Here is a 25,166-nt window from a genome sequence, read left to right on the forward strand (position 1 = left end):
AGGCTCCAGGTCCCAGAGGTAAACCTATAACCGCCCCTATAAATTTTATCTTGTGTCTTTGCTTTATATGCTAATGTTAAACATTATCCCATTCTTGACTATGTGCATTGTATTTGTCATGTTGGATAATTTTGTAATTAACACAGCTTTTGGGTAAATAACCTAAATAATAGTTACTTTACACAGTCTCACTTTACTGCTGCATCAGCTTACAAGCTTACAGCTTATAAAAACATGTAGAACAAAAGGGGTTCTCCTCCTTCTGAATTCAACTACCAGCTCCTCGCATGTAGCCCTTGCATGCAAAAAATTGTTAAACATTGTGTAAACATTGGGTGTTCCACAGATTTCTGGGCCCTGTGCAAACACAGCCACTGTAACTGCACTTCAGAAACATTGTGTTTCAGGCCCCTTGAGAGCTTCCTCCACCTGGGGTCTCTGGTTTCTCCATTCCAATCTTCCCCCCATTTTGATGCCCCTGGCTGCCTGAGCCTTAAGGCTCTGTGCTACTGCTGCTGCTGCTGCTGCTGCTCACATAAAGTGAGTTCATAAAGCAGATCATGTTCTATCTATCTGGAGGGCTAGAAAGGAACAATATTTTCCCAGCGTCAGTGTTATGAGGGTATATGGAATTGGGTGGTTAAGCTGCAACTACATCTGGGAACTATTATCTACTCTGAGGTGTTGTATACATCAGTGAATGTAAATTGGAATTCAGAATAACTAAAAAAGAAAGCCACGAGAACTGAACAATTAGAAGGCAAAAAACCCAGTAGCATTCTAACAGCATTCGATATAGAGCAAACTTTCAACAATGTCATACTGTGACTGTATGATGCAGAATTTGATATAAATACCACTGTCATAAGATCATTGTTCCCCTTTTTTCTTATCTACTCATACGTGTATCTTTGGCTTTCTGCGTAACAGCTTGTGGCTATGAACAATGAGATGTGGGAAGGAGAATTGCCAATCAGGCTATACGGAGGACTCTGCTGAAGTGCTATTGATGAGATGCAGTCAATATGCACTCAATGCAGAGGCAGTGGACACATAGCTGGTGTTTGTCCTTGGCTTCTAGGGAGTTAGGCATGCATAACGTGGAATCCTGCAACATGTCACATTAGTTACTAAGTGTGGTTGTTTATAGCAGAAACCAGCTAACTTGGTAGTTAACCACAAGGAGCATGCTAGCAGAATACTCACTAGTCACAAGCCCACTAGCCTTCTGAAGGCACAGGATATGGAAGCTGTTGTAGGATAATTTGCTTCTCCAAGCTACACTGGCTCTGCTAGCTCACAAATTCAAAATATAAAATTGATTAAAAGATCTATCTTACACTCAAGATGAATAAAACTCCTGAAGACTGGATTCAGATGAAGAAGGTTTATTAGCAGTCAAACAAGACAGCAAACAACCCAGCTGGTACCAGAGATGCATGTCACATGAAGATGGAACTTGCACCAAAGTTTCAGTGGATTACAATCTCTTTATATACATTTCATGCATATTCCTCTTATCCAACTTTAACAAATCACATGTTTCCTCTTTCTGCACATCCAATCTCAAGTCTCCAGACATTTCCTCTTTTTACACATCCAATCACAAGTCTCCACACGTATCCTCATTACGTGTTAGGTTTTCTATTTTAATGAATGTTTGAATGTTGAATGAGTGTGTTCAATAAAGACATGAGGGATCAGAATTTATTTTGTGTTTTTATTTTAGGCACATAATATGTCAATACCCTTGACTTAGATGAAGATCAGATCACATTTTATGACAAATTTATAAGGAAAAACCATGAAATTCCAAAAGGTTCACATACTTTTTCTTGCCACTGTATCCTATATTTTATGCGTTCTTCTAACTTAGGCATATGGTCAAACATTAATCCTGGGACTTTCAAGATGAACCCTGGACCTTCCAAGATGGTTGATATACACAAACCCACTAAATTAGTCACATCTTGGCTATACATATTTTATTGCAGTGAGGACAGCTCAAAACAGTGGGAAGAGGAAATTTGGACTGGAGGGCTCATGCTTTTGTTCTCTACTCCTCTGCTTGTTTCCTCATGTGCTGCTTGAAATATTCCGCTCCTTGATGTATGAGTGATCTCCAGGTGTTCCTCTCTTTTTCACCTAAGTGCATTGCAAACTTCACAATAGTCTTTGTGTTAATAATAATAATGTGCCCAATAAACGTACTGTGAAATTTTATTCTATAAAAGCAAAGAGTAATTTTTCTTTGTTAATGTTGAATGTTTTTTTTTGTTGTTGGATATATTCTTTTTATGCAACCACACCATCTAATTTAATAAAACAGCTGTCTTTAGGTCTTAACCTTTTACTTGACTCTTCAATGTTAATTATCTACATTTTATTCATTAATTTATATACTTTATATTTTATTGTATCCCAAATGTCCTACACTGTGGAATGGATTGCAAAGAGATGTAAAAATAAATAAATAAATAAATAAAGTTACCTGCCGAGAGAAAGGTGGGTTAGAGCAGAATAGTTGGCACAGGTAGTTATGAGAGGCATCTCAACAGGTTAGCAGTGCTTATCCACAGACTACTTACTTGACAGAAAGATGTGGAAAGATATTGTGGATGCAATATGTAGCTTGGCTTGTTAGGACACGCACACAAGAATGTATCCAAATAATTATCACTGTTCCTGATAGTTAGGAGGGGTGAAATAGAACCAGAATGCAAACTCTGTTATTCATCCCTCCACTGCAACTTGGTAGGAAATGTGGTTACCATAACAACCTCTACATTTTAGCCAAATTTTAAACACGGAAAACATCATAATCTTATACAGTCTGTACAGGATTTAGCAGAGTGTTTTGTGCTTTTTAGCAGAAAACTACCTGAATTGGTGAAATTGCAATTGCACAAAATTGTTTTGCATGTTCTGTTAAATAAAGAGCACTTTTCCCCAAATCTGCCTCCTGTCATGATTCCCCCTTGAAGCAGCGTGCTCTAAGCGCGAATGCGCGAGCACCTGCATACTGCACTTGCATCCGTCCTATCTCCGCTCCGTCACGATAAGTGACACCTCCTGTGTGTCTGTGTTCTGCCCTGCCTCAGCTCTGAGTAGCTAGAGTTACTTATTTGTTTTATTTAAAAGGAGGCAATTATTTACTAATATGAATTATTTAATTGAGCAAAACAACCTAAATGTTCAATGACTACTGTGTGTGTGTGTGTGTGTGTGTGTTTCCCGCACATTGATTGATTTTTGTCAAAAGTAACAAGAATCATTATACCCCACTTGTTATTGGAAAACCCTAAATTGATGTTGATCAGAACATGTGGCCAGCTGACATAGACTGCATAACCTTGTGAGTTTGTTTTATGGTAACTTGAGTAAATACAGTGAATATACTGTATTTTGCAATGGGCTACAGAGGTTACAGCATTTCTCAACTGAGATTTGCTCCTGTTGCATATGTGACAGTATGGTCTTTAAAGATTTAAGATTCAGCTTTAGTAAGTATTGTTTTGCCCATTAAAGATGAAATTTTCTTGTTTCATCCAAGAGAACATGTACGGTATAATGTTATATGTAGTTTTATCAATGTCTGGACAAATGGTCTTAGATGTGTGATGCCATAAATTAATGTTGTCCTTATTGCCATGCTGTCATTAATTCAATTTTATTGACAACCCTTAGGTAGAAAATATCTTAATATATTTTATTGTGATTGACAATGTGATTGTCTGGCTGTGGTAAATACATTTGTAAACTATATGCCTTCCAAGTTGGACTCAGAAATAACTGAACAAGGAGAGAAGCAGGAAGTAAAAATAAAATAAGAGATTTTGACATCCTTGTCTAACTGTCTGAAATTGTGAAGAGGCATGCTTCACATTTACAATATGATTTCCATCCCTGTACAGCATTTTTATCTGTAGTAAAAGTTTGGAAATCATATTTAAGTAGCAATTAGAACATTTTAGTAGACTTCAAGAGTTAAAAGCTTTATGAAAATCAAGCAAAATACATCATAAACCATACATGAATTGAGAGACTTATAATGAATACAAAACCACCCTGATTGTTAATTGCAATCTCATTTTGACATAAAACCCCATCTATTATTCTTTTTAGAAAAGGTATTAAAGCAGCAATGACATCTCTTCCCAGTTATATGTTAACTTTAGGACCCATAATAGAATGTTTTATTTATCTTCTGTCATTTTTGCATCCCAATTTTTTTTTACTCATCTAATATGGGACTACAGCTTTGAATAGTGCATGGGAAAACTGTCTTTTTTCAATCTTACACATGCAACACCAGAAAAAAACAAACAACAAATATATAAATGTAACCTTGCTCATTCATGCAGTTATCCAATCTGTCAATCATGTGACAGTAGAGCAATAAATAAATTATATATAGTTAGAATTTAACTGTAAATCTAACTACAACTCATTATGATTAATAATAGGTGTCGCTAAACAGGTACTTCTAAATTTAAAAAAGCACCTCTAGAGATTGTATTCATAATGTCTGGAAAACTATTCCAGAGTTTAGGGGAGATATGGGAAAAACATCTTCCAACACCTGAGCTGTAAATTCATCAAAATTAACAGTAGATCCACAGAAAATTTGGATTTAGAGGTTATGTAAGCATATACTATTTTCTCAACTCTGTATGAGTGTAGTATATGCAATATAGCCTTAATATTATAAAGTTTTACAGTTGTTACTTACATGAAAATCAAGTGTCCTTAACCGTAGCTTTTGATGTCAGAGAACAACTGTCAAGTTCTAGGCTGAAATCAGCAACCATATTGCAGGCAGATGTAGTAGCCAACATCAGTATTTCTTCTCTATCAGAAGTAAATTTTTCCATTTAGCCTTTAAGGCGGGTGTATGTATATGTGTATGTGTGTGTGTGTGTGTGTGTATGTGTGTGTGTGTGTGTGTCCATGTATACCCTAGGAGGAGGAGAGGAGAGTCAGGGTTCTCAGAATCAAGTCTATAGTAACCTATAGCAATATAACCTTATAACATAACATATAATATAACCATATAACCTTATATGCAATTCAATTAATTTTTATTTGAATAGTACTATAGTAAATATGCTAGAATTATTATTATAAATAACAATGTATTTCTCAGAAACACTTGTGTAGCATACTATTTACAATGAAACTACTACACATTACACATGGTGTACTGTCATAATGATACAGTATATTATCCCGTTCCTATGTTCAGGTTACATGATTAGTGTGGAAAGATGATAAAAGTATTATTGTGATGCTTAAATAATCCTGAAAGCTGCACTTTATTAAAAGACATGTTGATGGCAAATGGTGTATTTACTTTGTTGAGATGCAAATTCAGTTTTCTAATGACGCATAGGCTTTGATTCGTGTCTGACTTGCATTAAAGCAGTGATGAAAGGGACAAAACAAGAGACTTTTTCAGAAAGCTTTGATTTAGTTGAAGAGAAGCTTTTTAGATAGCACTTTACCATAACATAACTATTAGCACAAAGGTCTGCAGTAGCCATTGAAACTTTATTACTTTCCGGATTTAAAAAAGCACTCCGTTTTAATTTGAGTTAAGAGTAGAAAAGCACATGCAGATTGCCCCCACACTGTAAGCTAGTATTCAAGATGGGTAAATACAAAGTGAGACCAAGACCATATTGAAATTGTTTTCCAGAATATAGCAAACATTAATTTAAAATTGTCTGTATTTCATTTTACATTCATTATCAATGATAGAATGCGACCATATTGGGGTAAGACTGACTGGTAATAATAATAATAATAATAATAATAATAATAATTATTATTATTATTATTATCATCATTATTATAATAATATAATTTATTATTATTATTATTATTATTATTATTATTATTATTATTATTATTATTATTATTATGTCTCACCACAGGTTATTACGTACATTTATGTAATATGCTGGTAAGGGAGGATTCATCTGTTTCTCAGCCTACACGTTTTTTGAGCAATATACTTTTTGGTAATTATAAGTGTGAAGGTTGTCAATAATGCAATTTCACCTATAAAACTTTTCAATCATCCCTGTCAGGGAAAAAGATCAGAGGAACAATTTCCTGTAAAACAACTAATATAATTTATATATTACATTTCCCTTGTGGACAAGTAGGCAGCTTAAACTCTTATCGCTGAACATTGTAGTGTTATCAGGCATCATAACCCTAAGAAGTCCAGTAGCACAACACTTTTAAGTTGAGATATTCGGTTTCTACTTTGCAATATATTGGCACTGAAGCAGTTCAATTACCTCGAAGAGGGGTGATATTAGCAATTTACTTTTAAAATGTGAAACATGTTGGATTTCCACTTTGAACACATTATCACATAATGGTCTTAATGAAAAGTTTGATATTCACCCTTTTATCAAATTATGGTATGGATTTATATGTTTGGATTTATTGCTTAACTTCTCATATATATTGTCTTGGTGTTGGGTTTTTTTTTATTGGATATATCTTTTTTTGGATTGGATATTTGTTAGTGATATTTTCGATTGATATTTTTGATTGATACATATGTTCTTTTGCAATCAGGTATTCTTGAATATGTTTCTTTTGCAGTCAGGTATTCTTTGATATGTTTGTTTTCAGTTAATTGATGTTCCCCTTCAAAGGGAAATTCGCATACCACTATGGAAGCACCTCTCACGCGCGACCGGCATCTGAAGCGTGTGTAAAATCATGCCTATTTATAGGCCTGCCATGATCAGGTGGCATGACAAATAAGCGCATCGCGTGATATAAATATGACACCTGTGAACCGTGCCATCAGCTTTATTATCTTCAGGGAAACACTGCATGTTGGTTGTTTGTGTAAAGAAACAAAAAAGCCGCTTCATTTCCCCTCTATCTTTTCTCAAAATCTCAGAACTTTTCTATCCCTTAAAAAAAGAGAGAGAGAGAGAGAGAGAGAGAGAGAGAGAGAGAGAGAGAGAGAGAGAGAGAGAGAGAGAGAGAAAAGGAATGAGCGAGAGAGAAAAATACGATTGTGAGAATTCAGGAAGTGTATTACGGCTTGCTCCCGTTTCAAAAGGGAATAGTGCACACTTTCTAGATGAAGTGTTTAGGGATAGAGCATGCGATAGAAGCCTCGTGAGGTTGCCGGAATCGAGGTTGCCGTAAGAGGAGCCGGAGACAAGCGCTGCTCTATCTCTTGTTCTTCCGGGTTCGGCTCTCCGTGGGATTTTGGAACTCGCATCGCGACTCCTCCTTCCTCTACGGAAAGCCGAACGGGAAAAAAAGAGCCAAAAAAAAAAAACCACACACACACATAAATAATAGTAATAATTCCTCTCTGACTCCGAGGAGCCAGAAGGATGTACTGAAAACTGAGAGCAGCATATAAAGAGCTGCTTGAATAATTACTAATTCTCAATGAGCCTTTTCTCCCCAGTGAAAGTAAATCCCTCACACTTCAGAAAACTCCCCTTTCTTCCAGAATTGCATGACTAAATATCAGGCTTCTGGAGGAAAACCATGCATAAGCCGTATTTATAACCCCACGATGTTGGGTTATTCGGCCATTGCGGGGAATGAGCGGCATGGCTATTTAGTTATGCTGAGGGCGGAGGAAGCGCTTGCGAGCTACCTCTCTCCATCAACGGCAGATAATTTAGGGGAGCCGGCTTTGCCATCCAAGCCACGGTGTAAAGCCACTGTGGTTTTGGTGGGCAAGGCCTATGCAGTAGTAGTCTTGCTTGTAGGTCACTGCAGACGACAGTGTTGCAGGCCTACCAAGCAGACCTGCTGAATGAGCTCGACATATGGCAGCATTCAGCCAGTTCCTTCCCTGTTGTGTCGAGTTCACCCGGGCATCCAGGAGTGGAGCCAGCACTAGTGCGAGGGAGACACAGAAGTTGAGTATGGCAGCCCGCTAACCCCCGCAGATAGCCAGGGGAACCGGGCGGCCACAGTCGCAGCCTGCTACCAGGCCTGATCTGAGAATGGTCATTAAGGTCAAGCAGACAAAGAAGAGCAGTCCTGAGGGGCCGTGAAGGGACGCATCAAGGAATATAAGGTTATTAGGGCAGTTAGCCCCCAGTGCTACTGTAGGGCCCCCCCCTAGCCAAGGCTGTCCCAAGTTTTCAGTGTTCTCTGGTCAGCGAGCTGTCACAGGGCAACGGAAATCTGATGCTTTCCCTCCAATAGAACGTGGAATAATTAACGTTACTAAAAGCCCGTCTGGCAGCATGGAAACTACTGCCAAATGTGTCTCCATGGGTTCTGTCTACCATAGAAAAGGGTTACCGGGTCCAGTTTAGAGCTAGACCCCCCCGGTTCAGAGGTGTGCTCACCACAGTAGTTAGCACAGACCAGAGCCCGACGTTAGTGCAGGAAGTAAGATCCCTCTTGGACAAAGGGGCCATAGAACATGTACCGCATTCCCTGAGGGAGGGAGATTTTTACAGCCGTTATTTCCTGGTCCGGAAAAGAATAGAGGAGTATGCGGCCAATTTTAGATCTGTGTCATCTGAACTGTACTCTTCGGACATACAGGTTCAGGATGCTGACGCCCAAACTTATTGTTCCACAGATTCAGTTTGAGGACTGGTTTGTGACGATAGATCTAAAAGGTGCATATTTCCACATAGAAATATTGCTAGCTTTATCTCCTCACACCTTCACAAAGTGCATGGATGTCTTTCTGACTTCATTGTGACTCCAGGGCATCCGTGTACTAAACTACCAGGATGACTGATTAATTCTAGCACGATCCAGGGAACTGGCAGTTCAACATCGAGATGTTGTTCTCGCCCACATGAAGAGCTTGGGGCTCAGGTTGAACCTCAGAAAAGTATGCTTTCCCCAGTGCAGTGGACAACTTTTCTACGGGTTATAAGGACTCTACTACGATGAGGGCATTTCTATCCCCAACATGCGTAGGGTCAATCCTATCAACACTGAGCAAAATAAAGCTGGACCTTGGGTGACTTTTGGTGCTTATGGGCCTATTGTACAGGACACCAAGGCCAAGGACAAACCTCTGAGAGTAATCAGTGTCACGCGGTGATGCCTACATGCTCTGAGAATTTGAGTGTCCCCGGTGTCTAGCCTTGGGTCACACTCTAGGGATGTCTCTTTAGTGCAAGACGATAATGACAGACACCTCCCTCACTGGCTGGAGCACGGTTTTAGACAGCTGTCCAGCTCACAGTCTCTGGAGTGGCCCTCATCTGGAGCGGCATATAAATTGCCTAGAAATGTGTGTCATATTTCTAGCACTGAAATTCCTTCTTCCTCAATTGAGAGGTCATCATGTGTTTACAGACAACATAGCGTTGGTTTCATATATTGACCAACAGGGAGGATTATGTCCGCGCTCCCCGTTCAGGGAGGTGCAACTAATTCTTCTCTGGGCAGAAGTGATGCAATGATGCAGTGCAATGTACATTCTGGGAATATGGGGAAGAAATCCTGTTGAGGCAGGGGCTGAGGCCCAGGAATTGGTGGCTCTATCCACAAGTGGTGGAGTCCATATGGCAAGGTTTGGCCAAGTGGGACTGCATGTGTTCGTCTCCGAGGAGAGAACACATGGTCAGCTGTGGTTCGCCCTCTCTCCTCCTGCCCAATCAGGGCTGGACGCCATGGTGCACATGTGGCCGAGGTCACTTCTGTACGCTTTTACCCCGATCGCTCTGCTCCCACAAGTTCTAGCGAGAGTTCGCCAAGACTATGTCTGCTGGTAGTAGCACCTTATTGGCAAGCTCGAATATGGTTCTCAAGAGATAATATCCCTGCTAGATGGCACTCCTTGTGAGATTCCCATCTGCAGTGATCCACTGTAGACCCAGTGAACTGCGCAATAGCTACAGTCCTGGAATTCTTACAAGAACGTTTCTCAGCGGGGTGGGCTCCTTCTACAATCAGGGTTTACGTCGCCGCCATATCTGCAGTAGAGGTGATGCTGCGTCAAAGCAGTGCATCTCTAATTGGATAGTGGAAGCGATCTCTATTGCTTATGAGGCACGCGTTCTCGCTATGCCTCTGGGCATAAGGGCTCATTCCACTAGGGGGGTCGCCTCTGCGAAAGCTTTGTCCAAAGGGGTATCTTTACAGGATGTGTGTGCTGCTGCAGGGTGGTCTATGCCACACACATTCCTTCGTTATTACAGCCTGGATATTCATTCCACCCCGGGCTTGAATGTCTTGCAGTGACCCCCGGGCTTGGGTCTTTTTGAACAGGCCGTACCCTCGGTATGACTGAGTGGGTATTCTCGTTCCCATAGTGTTATGTTAAACGCAATGTCTAAGTTCCCTTTGAAAGGGAACGTCTGGGTCACGCATGTAACCCTGTTCCCTGAGAAGGGAACGAGACGTTGCGTAGCTTTGTCATGCCAGGGCAGGCCTGTGAATTGCATCTTCACTTCAGATAATAGAGGCTGATGGCGCGGTTCACAGGTGCCATATTAATATCACGCGACGCACTTAATTGCCACGTCACCTGATCATGGCAGGTCTATAAATAGGCATGATTTTACATAAACTTCAGTTGATGGTCACGCGCGAGAGGTGCTCCCATAGTGTTATGCTAAACGCAACATCTCGTTCCCTTCTCAGGGAACAGGGTTACATGCGTAACTCAGACGTTTTCATTTTAATTCTAGTTATGTGATTTGTTAATTGTCCTTGTGTTGATTATTTTTTTCATGTGATTGATCACGTGATGTGGTTCTGTTGTGTATATAAGATCTCATCAGTGTATGTGTTCATTGTCTGATGAAGAGCCATTTGGCTCGAAACATTACCTGTGGTGAGAACAAGTAATACATAATTTTCTATTTTTGGAGCTGTGGTGTGCCAACTTTTTCTTTCTTTTCTGATTTTTTTTGGGGTTGAGTGGCTGAAATGTCAGAGTGAGAGAGAGAGAAAGAGAGAGAGAGAGAGAGAAACGCATGTGCACTACTTGTGCATCCTAACAACCTTGCTTCTCCCTCTTCCTCGTCACAAAGACCTACATAGTTCTACATAAAGTGCATGTGCAAAAGTGTGAAAACAGCATAAGACAGTACAGTTGCTACTACAACAGGACCATATAGGCAAAGACCAGGTCTTTTGAAATAATGTGCTCTGGACAGATGAATCAAGATGAGTTCTTTGATCAAAGTAACAGCAGACATGTTTAGCGCAGACCAAAGACAGCTTTTCAGGAGAAGCACCTCATACCAACTGTGAAGCACGGTGGTGGAAGTATTATGGTTTGGGGAGATTGCATTTATTAATTAAACTATGAATTCTGCATCATATCAAAGAGTGCTTGAAGATAATATTAGGCGATCTCTCAGAAAGTTGAAACTGAACCAAAAGTGGACCTTTCAGCAGGATATTTATCCTAAGCACACTAGCAAATCCACCACGGAATGGCTCAAAAAGAAGAAATAGGTGGTTACGGAATGGCCTAGTCAAAGCCTGGATTTGAATCATATTGAAAAGTTGTGGAGGGATCTGACACCGGCAGCAAATGCAAAAAAATAAGCATTGTTACAGAAGGCAACAATGCTAAATTGATATAGCTGAAAGATCTTCCTGATAACAAATTAGAGCAAAGGATAGTGTTGCAGCTCAATATTATCAACTAACAACAGAAAATCCTGAATCAACAGCAGAGTCTCCAACAGCCTCCTGTAGTCACCGAGTTGATATCAGAAATAACTTTCTTGCATGACTCCTCCATGATAAACCTCTTCTGTCCTGGAAGCATTTTTGCCTTTTTGGATCATCCTCTTCTGTTTGATTTGGCTTTTGTCAAATTGGTTCAATTATGGTATGGTGACAAACTTATATGATCCACACCAAGAAGGTTGTTGAGAAACACCTCCAAAGCATTAATTTTTACAGTTCAGGAAGTGACTATGTGCTCATGGGGGCTAATTATGACAGGCACCTGTTCAAATGTACCTGTGTACATCATCAATGTATATATCTGTATGCTACTATCATTAACAGATGACTGCAAGGTTGGTCAAAAAACAGGTCATTTAGTCTGTAATTTTCTTAGAGGAAGATCAGAGAAAAATAGTTATGGTCGATCTGGAATATAATGGAGGAGGCCTGCAAATGAAGGAACTCTAGCTTCCCATAATAATGGAATCCTGCAAATAGGATTTAGGATTGCCTATAGGAAACTTTGTTTTAAGCTAAACAAAGAGCAGAAGAAGTGGACAATGTAAATACTCCATGCGACAGGCATCTGGATGTACATCTTCATAAGTTCTGATTATGTGTTAGTTTAGTGAAGCATTGAAATTGACCAGGTCATAGATGTCATGTTAGATCACACAGAAAGAGAGCTGTTTATTCTGGTCCCTCTCCACATAATGAGCTTCTTATTGCATAATCAAAAATGAATGAAATCCGTTACTACAGACGTAGGGAACAGAAAACCTATCCAGGAAATAAATGAACATGGCAACTTAATTAAAAGCGAAATAAATTGTATGTTCATGTCTGGATGAAAATGACACTAAATGAGGTGCAGCCGGTGGCTGAAAAACAGTGTCCTCCTCTAATATTGTCACCCTTGGTAAATATGACCAAAGAAGGCTTTGAAAAATTGTCCTTTTTGATTAACATTTTGATTATTTGATTTATGATTTAATTAATATAAAAAAAAATACTCTGCTCTCATGGATATTGAACAATTGCAAACACAAGTTTATTTAAAAAAAAAAAACAACAACTTTGTTTAAAATAGGTATGCAACAATTATTGGCACCCCTATGAATTCATATGAGAAATGTATTTGAATTATATTTAGTACACCTGGGTGACTAGGAACAGGAAATTGTTGACTTCCTGTTTCACAGGGGTATAAATATGAGGTAACACATAGGCCAAATTCCCTTAGTCATTCATAACATTGGGAAGACCAAGGAGTAAAACTGTGATGTGCGGCAAAAGGTTCTTGAGCTTCACAAAATGGGAAGTGGCTATAAGAAAATAGCAAAAGTGTCCCCATTTCCACCATCAGGGCAATAATTAAGAAGTTCCAGTCAAACAGAAATGTTATGAATCAATATGGAAGAGGATCTGTCTATATTGTCTCAATGCACTTTGAAGAGGATAGTTAGAATGGTCAAAAAATCTCCAAGGATCACAGCTGGAGAATTGCCGAAGTTAGTTGTGTTTTGGGGTTAGAAAGTCTCCAAAACTACAATCCGAAGTCACGTACATCACCACAAGTCGTTTGGAAGGGTTTCAGGAAAAAAGCCTCTACTCTCATCCAAAAACAAACTAAAGTGCCAGACACTACTGGAACTTCAAATGGGATTGGGTTCTATGGTCAGATGAAAACAAAATGGAGCTTTTTGGTAAATTGCACACTTATATCCAAAGCGCTTTACACTGTGTCTAATTCACCCATTCACACACACACCAATGGTAGCAGAGCTGCCATGCAAGGCACTAACTTGCCATCAGGAGCAATTTGGAGTTCAATGCCTTGCCCAAGGACACTTCAGCATGTGGAGTCACGTGGGCCGGGAATCAAACCACCAACCCTACGATTAGTGGAAAACCTGTGCTACCAACTGAGCCACAGCAGCAGGTGGTAATAAACAACAGACGTGATTTTGGCATATACAAAGAGGTAGCCATATGGAAAGTACCTCATGCCCACTGTTAAATATGGTGGTGGCTCTTTAATGTTTTGAGGCAGTTTTTCTGCCAGAGGACCTGGACATTTTGTTAGGATGCATGCCATCGTGGACTCTCAATGGATCTCACTGCACAAGCAGCATATATGACCCACAAAATAGAACCATAAAACAATGGACCCTCTCAGCCAGAAAACCCAACAGAAAGCTCTGGACCAAACGTTACAAACTAACTTTACTCAATTAGCCATACTAACCATAAAGCAATACATCTTCACTCATAAACACAGAAGAGCCACTTAAATATTGCCTGTTTGCACCTGCCTTATCCCAGCTATCTTGAAACAATAGGGCAAGTATTATATACATCCCTGACCCAGTTCTGAACCATCTCAACCACAGACATCTGTCAAATCCTATGATGTAGGCCTTTGGGGCACACCAGATAGTTCACCCAACAGATAAAGTCCAAGGATCCTCACCAGTAAAGTTGATAGCTTCTGGAAGAAAGGGGGGGTCTCCCGCTTGAAATGAGAATTTGTGCTCTTCAGGAAAGGGTCAATACCAAGCTTCCATGTTCACACATTGCACAATCAGAGCACTCCATATAGCTTACAGAGGCAATGATGGTGAAAATTAATACATCTTTTAAACAACTGCAATCACCTATTTTCTGCCATGTTTTCTTCTGGAACTGTCATGTTTATAATCATTAGGTTGCCACTAATGGTTTCATTTATTTAGCATGTTAATATAGGAGTATAGGAGTACTAGTATGATTATTGTGTTTGTTTATTAGTACTGTGTTAACAAGAGCCAATATACAGTGCATCCGGAAAGTATTCACAGCGTTTCACTTTTTCCACATTTCATGTTACAGCCTTATTCCAAAATTGATTAAATTCATTATTTTCCTCAAAATTCTACAAACAATACCCCATAATGACAATGTGAAAGAAGTTTGCTTGAAATCTTTGCAAATTTATTAAAAATAAAAAAACAAAAAAAAGCACACATCAGTGCCCAACCTCGCTAATGCTCTTGTCACCAAATGAGAACAAATCCCCACAGCCATGTTTCAAAATCTAGTGGAAAGTTTATCTAGTGGAAAGGTTATTAGTTATTTTTACTCTTAATGACCAAACGTAGGTTGTGGCATACAGAGATGCCTGTGGCTCAGTCTCTGATCGTTCTTCCCTGGTGGATGCAAAAGACAACTCAAGGCTCTTCATCTCATCCAGTTGGTCTTTTTAAAATGTCATTAGTAGTGTATGAGCACTTCAGGTTTCTCACTGTATAGATATTTGTCAGAACTCCTTAATTGTGGCTAAATAATCATACTAAATCTCAACCTTTTTTTGGCAATGTCGAGGTGGCCTGCTAAAATATCGCCTCAAAGGCCTCAGGACAATTCATGCATCCATGAATTAGATTTGGAATGTGGCCAGCCTCTTGGTGCATCATGACTTCCCTGATGATGCAGAAACAATGCAGCATAGGTTAAATGGTTTAGATTTAGGTTTAGGTTAAATGCTATAGGTTTACATTTAAGACCCTTTTCTCTCTGAGAGCTGGTTGAGCTATTTTATTCTATTTAAGGTGCTTCACCAAAACTGATGCAAAATATCCTTTCACTCTCCAAGCTTCCTCCACTCTCTCCTTACCTTGCAGAGGCAGAACCATACTGCCCATAGCCATCAAGGGCTTGTTTCCATGGTGATCCACCGTTGTTTCCAGTGCTTGAGGGAGAAATAAAAGCTATCAGTATAACAAGTACAAAGCTTGCTGTCAGTTTTTTCACCATGTTGGACATGAATGCATACAGTCTGTTCACAGACTGAAACAGATCATGTCATTGCACAAGATGACTCTGGATCGAAATCTGATCCCTAATGAGTGATGATTTTACTCAGTTTCTCAGACAGAGCTAAAACATACATTCATCTCTATCCAAGAGTGAAATATGTCTGGCACAGAAATGCTGGAACTAAGTATTCTGGTAGCAAGTCACTGGTAAACAAAAGTAGATTGGTTGGTTGAAAGATAAGAGTGCAGTAAGAAAATGGATGAATCTTACTCTGTTGTCAAAAACAAGCATGGGAAAAAAATATCAGGAAGTTGCATAAGGTTGTACAAAAATATCAAAATTATATATTGACAAGTGAAGCTATCTTGAATAAAGGAAAAATTATCTGATATTTTCATTATGAGATTATTATACAACTAACATAAGATCATCTTGACACGCACAACTTCTATGCTGCCATTAAGGATGTCTGTGGTCCAACACATCATTCTGACCCAGTAAGGTCAAAGAATGGTTTCACTCTGTTCAAAGATGGCAATGATATCTTCCCACAGTGGGAAGAATGTCTCAGAGAATTGCTCAACTGCATCAACCCTGTTCACTGCTCCCTACTTGACAAACTTCCGCAGCCTTCACCCCTGACTAAACTTGATGCCTGTCCATCTTTTCATGAGGTATGCAAAGTGGTGAAGCAACTAAAAAACAATAAGGCTGTCGGCCCTGATGGCATTCCTGCTGAAATCCTTAAGCATGGAGGTCCTTGTCTTTTGTATCGCTTGCACCATTTTATTACCAGTGCTTGGACCTCTGGCAAAATACCATAGCAGTGGAAGGATGTTATCATCACACTATATAAACGTAAGGTAGACAAAGTCGACAGCAGTAATAGCAGAGCCATTTCACTTCTCTCCACTGTTGGTAAGTACTTGCTTGTGTAATGCTTATCTGCCTTCTCTTAAATGTGGGGGACATTATTCTTCAAGAATCTCTGTGTGGCTTCAGGCGCAACCATGGTACTATAGACATGATCTTTGTTGTGAGACAAATGTAGAGATCAGCATAAGGATCTGTACCTGGCATTTATAGACTTAACAAAGGCCTTCGACACAGTGAATAGAGAGCTGCTGTGGGATGTGTTGGGAAAATTGCCATCCTTTTTTGTGTCCTTTTATGTGAATTTCATGATTGTATTATGACCATCATCTCTGATGGTCTTGAGTCAGAGCCCTGTGAAGTCCTTTTTGGTGTTAAACAAGGGTGTGTACTGGCTCCCATCGTCTTCAATTTTTTTAATTGAAATTCCTGGCAGCTGTGACATTGCTGTTGCATGATGACATCATCAGGGGTGACAGCAGCCTCTTCAACCCTCATCATCTGAAAGCCAAGTCAAAGGTCATGACATCATCAATATTTGAACTCCAGAATGTGGGCGATGCTGTTTCAGTCAGCCACACCACCGCTTGTTTGCAGCAAAACCTCGATGTCCTTGCTGCTACATATAGCCGCATATATATATACATATGCTCCAACCATCTAGACATAGGGTCAGCTTCCTCGCATCCTTAATGATCTCTTTTCATTTCTGCTTTGCCGTATCCATCTTAGCCCCAATAAGACTGTTGCAACTCTTGCAGCTCCAGGTGTTTTGAACTTTGGTTCGAGTAAAATGGTGAACTTTTTGAAGGCAATCAACTCATACAGTTGTGTAGACATCCCAGTATCAATAAACATATTAACCAGTTAACCACTGCAAGGCACTACCTTTTATCTGATACACAGTCATATTCAAAGTAATCCCAAATAGGACTCTGCCTCTTTCTTCCGACTTTCTGTACCGCCATGATGCCAGGTGAGGAGCATGGACTGTGCTAAATTCAATTTGAGATGGACTGTCGTAATTTCTGGGTTACCAGTTGGAAATGTCAACTCTGAAAGATATTTGCTCTATGAAAGACATTGACAAAGACGAAAACTAAGGACATTTACTCTATAATTGTATTTTATTTTAGTTAGTTTTGCAAACAGACAATACAGTTTTAGTTAGTTATCTTTTTTTTGTAATGCCTAGTTTTTATTTCGATTTCAGTTAACGACAGTATTTTTTCACACCTAGTTTTCATTATTTCGTTCCTTTTCATTTACGTGTATAACCTTGGTCCTATCATGTCTCTCACCCGAGTCGGCTGCATCCTGTCAGCCCTTCTTCGTTCTCGGCTACAAAAACAACAATGTTGAACAATTTACGTATCTTGGCAGTATTCACACTTCCAGCTATGATCTCTTATTAAATCCAACATTGAATTAAACAAGCTTCTTCCTCTTTTGGTCATCTTATGTGCTGGGTGTTCCTAAATCACAAATTGGCCTTGTCAACCAAGAAAAGAGTCTACAAAGCAATTTGTCTATCTGCGAAACCTGGAACCCCTGTTGCCACCAAATCAAAGCCTTCCACACCCATTGCCTTCAAAACATGCTTGGCATTTGCTGGTGGCCTCATGTCACCCATAACGAACTTCGGCGCACAGCCAACATTGCCTCTTTGGAATATATTCTTTACCAGTGACAACTCTCTATTGTTAGATAATGTTGCTTCTTTCTAGAAAGAAATGCTTTAAATAAGCAAAATTATCTACCAATAGAATAAGACAATTTCAAGCTTGAAATGAGTGAAACATTTCAACATCTAGAATTAGGCTTAACAATTGTATATTTGTTTAAACTATGTCTAACTATATCTATATTACTATTGAGTCTATTCAAGATATTTTTAGTTGGAAAGATATCGTTTTTTGCAGTATAACTGTGATACTGTATCTTAGTATGCTAATGATCAAAACGTTTATTTGAATTAATAAAAGTAATATTATTATAAAATTAATAAAAGTATATAATAAAGTAAATGCTCATCCACAAGTTGATTCTTGGATGGATTGGTTTGGGTTTAGTCCAATAATGTTCAGGCAGGCAGGATTAGACGTTTTCTAGTGAGGAACAGATGACTTTAACCCTAACAATGATAGAACTAATGCTGAATGCACAGTACATGAGTTTAGCCCCAATTTCCCTGTCCACCCACATTTGTCTCTTATTTCTCTTTTAGTGGATAATTAGTGTATACTTGTAAGGCTTGTAAGTGGAACTTCATTGCAGGGAAGGACTGCTGGCTGTATTCCAAAAAAGTTAAAGGTGTTTTAATTCCAGTTAACTCATATGGTAGACAACTTGGAATAACCTTAATTAACAGTGTTTAAATTTAAATCATATTTAGGGTTCAGCAGGTTGTGTAAATTTGAAAGGCACATTTGCATCATTTTTGTCTCTTGCTTTAGTAATTTTGTGTGTTTGTGTGTGTGTGTGTGTGTGTGTGTGTGTGTGTGTGTGTGTGTGTGTGTGTGTGTGTGTGTGTGCATGCTTGCATGACATTGAGATTTGATGTGGTTTATCCACTTTGTGCTTCTGTAAATGGTTGTGTATTTATTAGTTGCAGTAAGTGCAAACTAAGATTCAAAACTAAACCCACCATTCCATGAATTCTTTCAATTAAAATAATGTGTCTGCAGAATATAAATTTGTGAAATAAGGGCCCATGATTTTATGCAGTTTTATCTTCCCACAAAGACACTTTAGTAACCATGTGCAAATGGTTACATAATTACACTGACAACTGCAAGTGTTGTCATCACATTGGAACCAATTTTAGCTTTTCTGCTGTTCTTTTGGATCCATGCAGAATTGTCAGCCAGGTCATTGCCATGGCCACTCGTCCTTGAAGTTCAGAATGCAGAAAAATGGAAGAGTAATTTTTCTTCTTAAAAGTAGGCCAATAGTTAGTCATCAGTGTGCTTAATGCTTCATGGGGTTTACAACTTCTCAAAGCTGAAGGAAAAAGAGTAGTGGAAAAACATGAAAGAAAATAGTTCAGCAAAAACTTCTGAAAGAAGGAAGGAAGGAGGAGGTCACCAGTGTTTGGGTCTTGGTCTTACAAAATGATTTATGAACTTAAGAAATGACAAATATGAACACCTGTACCCCTGCACATTCATGCAATTATCCAATAACCAATCATGTAGCAGCATCATAATGCATAAAATCATGCAGGTTCAAGTCGAGAGCTTCAGTCAATACTCACATAAAACATCAGAATGGGGGAAATGTGATCTCAATGTCTTTGGTCGTGGCATGGTTGTTGGTGTCAGATGGGCTGGTGTGAGTATTTCATAAGCTTCTGATCACCTGGGATGTTCATATACAACAGCCTCTAGACACAGAATTGTAAAAAAGGAAAAAAAAAAATCTAGTAAGCAGCAGTTCTGTGGTTGGAAACACCTTGTTGATGAGAGAGGTCTGAGGAGAACAAGATACAGACTAGTTACAAATAGGAAACAGAGCACAAGTGTTCTGGTATATTGAGACATTTTTGCTTTATGGCTTATATAACTTTAATATGTATTATAACAATTTGAAATGTACATTTTCTAAGTACATTTTCAGTCCAACCTAAACTACTCATATATCTTATGAAAGGATAGCTCTGCATAATGCATGCACTCTAATAAGAACTGATGGCATGACTGAAGTCAATCTGCAGGGCAAAACTGATGGACATGCTATTTATTTACCATCTGTGCCAACGTGAATCTAAAGACGACCTTAAATCTGTTCATCCCAAAACCTAATATCTAGCATAACTTTTTGTTCAAGTCCTGGATTACACTATGTCGTCACCATGTTTCTCCCTTAAAACTTGATCAAAGTAGGCCTATAGTATTTTGTCTAAATCTAATAAACTGAGTTTTGTATAGTGCCACAGTGAAATGTGTTCAAGGTTGGTTTTGCACACACAGTGCAAGTTGCTTGTGACACTTAATCTGAAATTAGGCTGCATTTAGTACAAAAAAACACAACCTTTTTTCAACAGTCTGATCTGTAGCATTGTATGGATTTCATTTAGATTATTCAAATTCAGTTCTATGCAATTTTATTTATATAGCACTTTTAACAATGGACATAGTCACAAAGCAACTTTACAGATATCCACATATACATTTAAATACAAATGTTAAATTGATCACATACTGAGCAAGCCAGGGGCAACATTGGCAAGGAAAATCTCCCAGAGGTGAAAAGAGTGACAACTTTGAGAGAAACCAGACTCAAAAGGGGACCCATCCTCATCTGGGTGACACCAGTATGATTACAAATAGCTTCTCTTTTTATAATTATATACTATGTAGTTTATAAGTGATACCATCCACAATAATCTCCTTGTGATATTCAGTTTATTCATGCGAGGGCCATACATACCAGCAGCAAGTGATTTTCAGTTGACGAAAGCTCCAAGTAGAAATCATGCATCAGTGTGGATCAAGCAGGTCCCAAGAACCTTATAGTTTAATCAAACCTTTATATATAATTTGAATTTGTTATGTAAACATTATGACCTTTCTCAAATGTATTCATATTTGTATTTATTTTATGTCATTTTCTAAATAAAATATGTGGACAAAACTTGTGGACACCTGACCATCACACCCATATATGGGTCTTCCCCAAACTGTTGCCAAAATGTTGGAAGCAAGCCATGCATGACGGATTCATGATCTTCTTAGATACTCTAATTACTACACAGCCACTATAAATGACCCAACATATGCAAAACTTACAAATGCAATTCAGCATTATGCCAATGTGTGTTATCAGATATATGATTACAATCTGCAAGCATCTTCCTTAAAACAGCTTGATTTACATTATTTAAGGAAACAATTGCATTATCTTTTAATATCTATGAGCTTTCTGGAACCAAAATTAATAGCCTTACCCAGAACCGATTGTTTCATATTTTCAGATAACAAAATATATGCTTTAATTTGAGCAGTTCATTTTGAGCCATCCTTCAAACAGATCTGAGGGTTTTTTTTTTCACCATCCTTATATCTTATTGTCTTCTCACATTATAATATTTATTGAAAAAGTGTTGTACAAATTTCAATTGACAACTTTTTAAAACAGGGTGTTATGAATGTCACCTTTTTTTTTTTTTTTTTTTTTTTTTAACTCTTTCACAGAGTGTAGCTTGATATATGTGTAATCATTTTGGTGGTAGGGTGAATATTCACCATAATTAATAGGATTGTATGTGACACTCTTACACCCCATGTACATTTATGCCAAATCTGATCAATTCAGCTTTCACGAGGTCATATAATAAGTCATTCTAGGTTAAAATGAAATGCACTCTTTAAAGTCAGATGGTTGGTCTTATACCAGCCTTGTACCCATAATATGCTCCACTATGTCACCAGAGGGCACCATTCTCTGAATTTCGAACACTCTCACTCACGTCACAAAGCTTTACAGTTTCACTGTTAATTCTTGTAAGTTCTGAGCCATTCATGTTGTAACTGATTACTGACTTCCTTGTTTACCTGTTTCTTCATTTGGAATTGCCCTTGCCTTGGTGTACCTTGATTTACTGTATGCCTACTTTTGCCTCTGCCTTGATCTTGACCCTGGATGTGTGTATTGGACTGTGTTAACTATTTATCTTTTGTGCATGACCTGGACTTGTCATCTGTTGACAATTTTTGGATTTGTGTCACCATTGTTAATAAACTTCTTGCTTATGTATCCTAACTTCCCTATTTAGTCTCCTGTGTTACATGAGGGAACAGTCATTCACAGAAACATTTAAAAAGTCAAGAACACCTGCAGTTTTATCCATTAAATGTGCCCTTTGCTTGCTGGACTTTATTGCTGATGCCATTACTAAATTTCACTCCTTCTCTTCCTCCCCCTGGTGGATGGTACTGCTGTTCATTTGTGCAGTGTTGGAACTATTTTACCTTGTTTAGTTTGGGAGAGAGTAAAAAAAAAAAAAAAAAAAAAAAAAAATCCTTCACAAATTAGAAGCTTTGGTGTTGTATCCCAAAAACAAGGAAGGGGAAAAAAATCTTGGCAAGATGAAAAGTCCCCTATTCACATTACATTATCCCTTTCAAAACAATGTTGTTTTTGTTTTTTGTTTTTTGTGGTGCTGCTGCTATGGGCAAGTGGCTGTTTGAAATGAGGATCTTTAACCGTAGTAAAAAAAAATACATTATAGGTTTCTAAGTATTTCTACTTTGTAATTTGGATTTCAGTTGAGAGATATAGTAGACATTTTCTTTATCCACATTACTTCTAAAATTATGTTGTCTTGAAGTTGGATGTAATTAGACTATTCATAAATGTTAAATGAACATATTCGGTTTCCAAAATAATAAATCCAGCCTATGCTCATAAACAGATATTAGCTAAATCTTTATGAACTAAGGACATAATTAGTAAACAACATGGTCGGACTGAAGAACTGAGCTGGTAAGTATATTGGAAAGCAGATGCATATTGTAATATAGCCTTTGGCTTCAGGAACATTTCTTTTGTGCAAAAATATTAGTTTGATGGGAGTAAATTGATCCAGTTAAAGTTGATTTCTCATTTTTGTATTCTAAGGAAGGTTCAGTTTATTTGAGTCTAGCTTTGTGTAAGCAGTGTTCTAAAGGGTCATGGCATTGATTTAGTAACCTCCATTGCTTAACCTATCATGCTTAGTCACATGGAAAATTTGAGGACAATTATTAAAATATACTTTCTGCAACTCACATGGGATTGGGACTCTGCCAATCTTTCAGGGGACTGGAACTCTGTATGCCTTCTCTGGCAATTCCCTCTTTGTTGTTTGCCATCTGAGAGTCAATATAAGGTTAGGATTAGGATTTAAATTGCTCCACTGATGCCGTTATATTATTTCCTTTTTTGTTAGATATTGGATTGTCTGATTATATGCACACTCTATATATTATGTCTAATGTTTTAAATTTTCCTATAGTGTTTTCCTATAGTGCTGTGAAAAAGTATTTGATTTCTTCTGTTTTTGTGTATATCTCATGCTAAATTGTTTCAGAAATTAAAACAAAATCTGTGATAAAACAAAGGCAAGCTGAGTTTTAAAATTATAATGTTATTTATTGAAGTGAAAAAGTTATCCAATACCTACTGGGCCTGTGTGAAATTGTATTTGCCCTCGTAGTAACTCTCCAAATCTATGAAACTGCATTCATAATCGGTTTCAGCTGGACTAGATGCAAAGAGGCCTGCAAAACCTGTTCAATCAAATCAGTACTTACATAAAAAATTTTCAACAGCATGAAGCTAGTTAAAAGGTCTTACCCAGTAACCCACTATTCAAAATCGAAATAAATTACAGAAATGATGACAAAGAAGGTGATTGAAATACATCACTCTCGGAAGAGTTATAAAGCTATTTCAAAGGCTCTGCCACTACAAAGGACCACAGTGAAAGCCATTATCTCCAAATGGAAAAATTCTGCACAGTAGTGAACCTTCCCAGAAGTGGCCGACCTTCTGAAATTATTCCAAGAGCACAGCAACTACTCATCAAGGAAGTCACAAAAGAGCTGATGAAAACATCATAGGACCTACAGGCCTCTCTTGTATCAATAAAGGTCACTGTTCATGACTATCGGAAAGACACTGGTCAAAAATGGCATCCATGGAAGATGTTGAAGTGTTGAAGTGAAAACCACTGCTAAACCAGAAAAGCATTATGGCTCATCTGAATTTTGCCAAAACACACCTTGAAGATCCCCAAACCTTTTGGGAGAATGATCTGTGGACTGATGAGTTGAGAGTGGAACTGTTTGGAATAAATCTGGCATAAACCAAACACAGACTTCCACAAAAAAAGGACATCATACCAACAATCAACCCTGGTGGTGGAAGTGTGATGGTGTGGGGATGCTTTCCTGCTTCAGGGCCTGGGCAACTTTTAATAACTGAGGGAAACATGAATTCTGCTCTCTACCAAAAAATCCTAAAGGAGAATGTCCAGTCTTCAGTCCGTAAGTTGCAACTCAAGCGAAACTGGATTATGCAGCAAGACAATGATCTAAAGCACTGGAGTAAATCCTAGTCCTAGAAGTAAGTGAAAGACTGATCTCATGTTATCAGAAGTGTTTGGTTGCAGTAATTGCTGCTAAAGTTAGCACAACCAGGTTTTAAGTTTAATGGGACAATTCATTTTTCACATAGGTGATAGGTGTTGGATAGCTTTTTTGCTTCAATTAAAAAAATAAAAATAAGTAAAAACTGTATTGTGTGCTGCCTTTGTTCTAGGTTACCTTTGTTTTATATTTTGATCTTAAACTATTTAGTATGAGATATACACAAAAACAGAAGCACTGTATAAATGCATGTTGCTGCTGTCACGTAAGGAGGTTGAGGAAGGATGCAAATGAAGATAAGAGTTTTATTAAAGGAGATATAGGTAGATAAATCCAAATCATGAAACAATAGCATGGTTAAAACAGGCAAATGGTCAAGCTATCAGCAAACAGGATGAACTAGACAAAGACAAGACTCAATTAACAAGGACGAGAACCAGATTAAAACCATGAAACATAAAGCTAAGAATAAAGGCTTGGTACACGACAGACTATGGCAACCGAGCGTAATACTTTGCAAAGACATTGTTTAAAAACAGTCTATTTATACTGTGGAGTGTGTGAGAGTGGATGCAGATGTGTGTGATTAGAATGGATGTGAGTGTTCTTGGAGTTGCAGTCCATGGCAGCCATGTTTGTAGGCCACAGTGCAGGATGGGAAATGTAGTCACTGGTTTGCTGTGATATGACAGCTGCAACATA

Source organism: Ictalurus punctatus, chromosome 2 (genome assembly GCF_001660625.3).
Source record: "Ictalurus punctatus breed USDA103 chromosome 2, Coco_2.0, whole genome shotgun sequence".
In the NCBI taxonomy this organism is placed as follows: domain Eukaryota; kingdom Metazoa; phylum Chordata; class Actinopteri; order Siluriformes; family Ictaluridae; genus Ictalurus; species Ictalurus punctatus.